At 38.5% G+C, this 4,116-nt stretch overlaps 1 long non-coding RNA gene across 1 annotated transcript in view; it reads right to left on the bottom strand.

The window, feature by feature from the left end:
* Window positions 1-4,116, bottom strand: part of LOC106148034 — a 33,921-nt gene that overhangs the window by 8,723 nt on the left and 21,082 nt on the right. The gene's annotated exons all lie outside the window — the stretch shown is intronic.

Here is a 4,116-nt window from a genome sequence, read left to right as displayed (position 1 = left end):
GTGCCCATTCTGTAGTGGATTCTTTCTATTTTATTCTTCTGTATCTTCTGTTGCATGTAGGATTCCTTAACTCTGCCCACAAACATATCTATTGTATAATCACTGTAGTTGTATAAAAGCTTTCATTGATCATATATTTACATAGAACATTGGGGATATTCATAAACATCTTTTTTTCTGATGAATTATCAGTCTCTTAAGGGTCTCAAGAATCATGGTTCAGGAATCTTTTATCCTGAATGCTCAGCACAATCTCAAAGAACACATGTACTAGAAACATGATCATTGTTTAATATAGTTATTTTTGCATGCTTTTCTTATCTTTCCTAAGAATTTTTCTCTCAAGGAATCTGCCTCAGCAATGAACACTCTGCTGGATAGACCTTAAATGTACTCTCTGCGCAGTCTTGTAGAAGAAAGCGCATTGTTGACTAACACCATAGTTTAAGGCTCCAGTGTTGATTACTTTAAAGGAAGAAATACTGACACATGATTGTACAAATTCTAGTATATTCTAAGTATTTATATTTAACTAGTTAATGGTTAAGACACACAGTCTCAGACTCAATATATATCCTATATTCCCTCAATTCAAGATACCAAAGTCTAAACTTGAGGCTCTTAATAAATGTCAAACTCAAGCAAATATTTGTCTTTGTCCCTTTTCCCTCAGTATTCTCTCTGTCCTTCTCTATTCTCTTGATTACAGGTGTAGTGTCTGATGGAAAAGCCAAAACTATCCAGGGCACCTCACAAAAGGCTTAAGAAAACCCTATAGAGCTGCAATATGGGATGAACTCACTAGGTGGAGTCCCATAAAATCTTCGGTGATCTCAAATCCAACATTAAGCACTTAAGCTTGTAGGAGGCTAAAGCTTGAAAGGATCAAAGAAGTCTACTGACATTTTCGTTTTCATAAAGGAGAATTCTGAGGGCCAGCCAAGCCGCACATTGCATTTTCAGTACCCCAATTGTCAGCACACTGAAACTATTACCCTAGGTCTCTCCATTTGCTATGGTAATTTTTTTCCTGCCTGGCAATGAATGGAAAAGTGTACAGTTTAAATAAAAACAGGAGCAGTCCGCAACCAGTCTTCTTTATGGTAAGACAGGTGTTGGCAGAGCATTGATTAGCTTGGTCTGGCAGCCACACATTCTGAGCCAGAGGAACTGGGCTGAATATTGCCTGCAACAGTGCACACTGCGATGAAGACACCAGCTTTCCTCTGAGTAGACCACCAAAGAGGCCTAAGATCACTCCTGTGCCCAAAGAGTGGCAGGGATTTGGGAAGACAGTGGAAAGGGCTGTCTAGGGTTTTTCTACTGATACTCTATGGTCAGAGGACCATTTCCTGACCACTACATCCACAGAGTAAAGTGACAATATCTACTGTGCCTGGTTGGCACAAATCAGAGCAAAAACTTATGGCTATATATACCAATGTAGAGCTGTGAAGGCATACATACCAATGTATGGCTGTGCAGGCGTATATACCAATGTAGAGCTGTGCAGGCGTATATACCAATGTAAAGCTGTGTAGGCATACATACCAATGTAAGGCTGTGCAGGTGTATATACCAATGTAGAACTGGGTAAGTACATACGCACCAATGTAATGAACAGGTATCCATCAACATCTGCTACAGGAGGCAGTTCATGTAAAATGAAGCAATCTATAGTCCCAAAATGCTTATGATAACTGGACATAGTTGAAATTAATCATCAAGTTTAGTCAGAGTGCTGAAAATAATAGAAAACTTTTGTTGTGTTTTCAAATTTGGCTTAAGAAGGGAAGTCTAAAACTTATTGCCCCTGCTCTGCATTCCTATGGGATCAGAGAAACAATAACTAAAGCAACTGACTTCCCCTAGGTCAGTGATAAATCAAAGTCGTACATCTTCCTCTATGATGTTACATTTGAATACATGACTGATACCAAGCTTGGGAGTCTGCATGCTGACCTCAGTTTCACTCACAACAGGTGCTTGATTAGACTACAAGGCAAACTTAATACTCAAGATGGTAGCAACACCACATTTTAAAAAGTTTTTCAACCTTAAGATTTACTGAAACTTCATCCATCCAAATTCATGAAAGTTCCAACATCAAGAGATTTGGAATCGGGGCTGGGGATTTAGCTCAGCAGCACAGCACCTGCCTGGCAAGTGCAAGGTCATGAGTTTGATTCCTGGTACCGGAAGAAAAAACAAAAACAAAAACAAAAAAACCCACAAGAGATTTGGAATCCTGTTGGTGTAGCCACAGCAAGAGAGCAACGAGTGCTGTACAGTCCTGAAACAGTGCATACCAGGCACCAACCCCTTTCTTTTAATTTTAAAGATAATAAAATACAATCAAAATGATACAGAATTTAAAAACAAGATGATAGGAAATTACAATGGTTGTTATATTGATAGTGTCAACTTCAAAGTAGTTGCTCAGATTAGCAGATAAGAGCATGCAAGATTGATCAAACAATATAAATACTAACTGTTCCTTTCAATGAACTAATAAAAATTAGTAGTACAATTATCTTAGCTGTCTTGCGTGTGTGTTTGTGTGTGTGTGTGTGTGTGTGTGTGTGTGTGTGTGTGTTTTCCCTTTCTTCTTTTCTCCTTTCCTCCATCCCAGTTGCTCTTTCCTTTTGAGCAGTTTCTTTCCCTTTCACAACATGTATTGTACCTTTTGGATCATATTTACTCTTTCAATTTCTTAGATTAGGGAGACAATATGATGTTTATACATGTGAGTCTGATTTTTCACTTATGAATATGGTCTCTAATTGTATCCATTAACCTATAAAAGCCTCAAGTTTATGTTTCTTTATAACTGGGCAATACTCTATTGTATAAAAATACAACATCTTTTTTATCCATTGTTCAGGTGATAGGCATTTGGGCTGTTTCCCAGATTTAGCTACTACAAATTGTGCTGCTGTAAACATGGGTGCACATATATCGCTATGATAGGATGTTTTCAATTATTCTGGGAACATACCTAGAAGGAAAATAGCTGGGTCAAATGGGACTTCTAATCCTAGTTTTTGAGGAATCTCCACACTGATTTCCACAGTGGTTGCACCAGTCTACACTACCACCAATGGCAGAGAAAGATTCCTTTTTCCCCATAGCCCCTCCAACATTTATTGTTGGTTTACTTGATGATAGCCATTCTTTCTGGGGTGAGATGGAATCTCAGTGTCATTTTAATTTACATTTCCCGGATGACCAAAGATGTGAAACATTTTTTCATATATTTATTTGCCATTTGTATTTCTTCATCTGAGAAGTGTATATTCATCTCAGATGCCCATTTTTGGACTGGGTCTTTAAATTTAGGGCTTCTGACTAGAGGATGCAGACACAACTACAACCACACACTCAGCCACCATATCTTTGACAAAAGAGACAAACATATTCACTGGAAGAAAGATAGCCTCTTTAATAAATGGTGCTGGAAAAACTGGCTTTCCACGTGCCAAAGACTAAAACTAGACCCATGTCTATCACCAAGCACTAAACTAAAGTCAAAACGGATCAAAGATCTAAAAAGTAAAACAGAAACACTAAATCTACTGGAAGAGAAAGTAGGTAGAAATCTTGAAGACATGTGGTAGGCAGGGAGTTCTTGAATAAAAACCAAACTGCACAGGAAATACTTCAAAGAATCAACAACTTAGATTTCATCTTATTAAAATTTTCTGCACATCAAAAAAAAAAACCACCAACAGAGTGAAAAGAAAATCTACAAACTAGAAAAATATTTTAGCCAACTGCCCCTCAGACAAAAAATCGAGCATCAAAATCTTGAGCAAGGAAAAAGCAAGATAATTGTATGCCTGTCTTTGCCACCCAGCTCCTTGCAATTGTGCAATGTCTTGAGGGACTGATGGTCTCTGACTCTGTGATTCCACAGTGGGGTCAAGTCTCCTTGCTTAGCTCTCAGTCAGAAAAGGGAGCCTTCAGGGGCTCTAACCCCTCAAAAGAAAATTCAGCCCTGTCCTTCACACCCCTTTCTTAGGCCAGCCCTGACCTGCATTCCTTCCACCATTTTCTCCAGTATACCCCTGCTGTGGCTTCTCCCATCCTTCCAATCCAAAAGAATTTTGTTCTTTA

The sequence above is a fragment of the Chinchilla lanigera genome, unplaced genomic scaffold, assembly GCF_000276665.1.
Source record: "Chinchilla lanigera isolate Chin_1 unplaced genomic scaffold, ChiLan1.0 scaffold00013, whole genome shotgun sequence".
In the NCBI taxonomy this organism is placed as follows: Eukaryota; Metazoa; Chordata; class Mammalia; order Rodentia; family Chinchillidae; genus Chinchilla; species Chinchilla lanigera.
The sequence above is the reverse complement of the archived record's forward strand: the minus strand, read 5'-3'. Positions and strand labels throughout refer to the sequence as shown.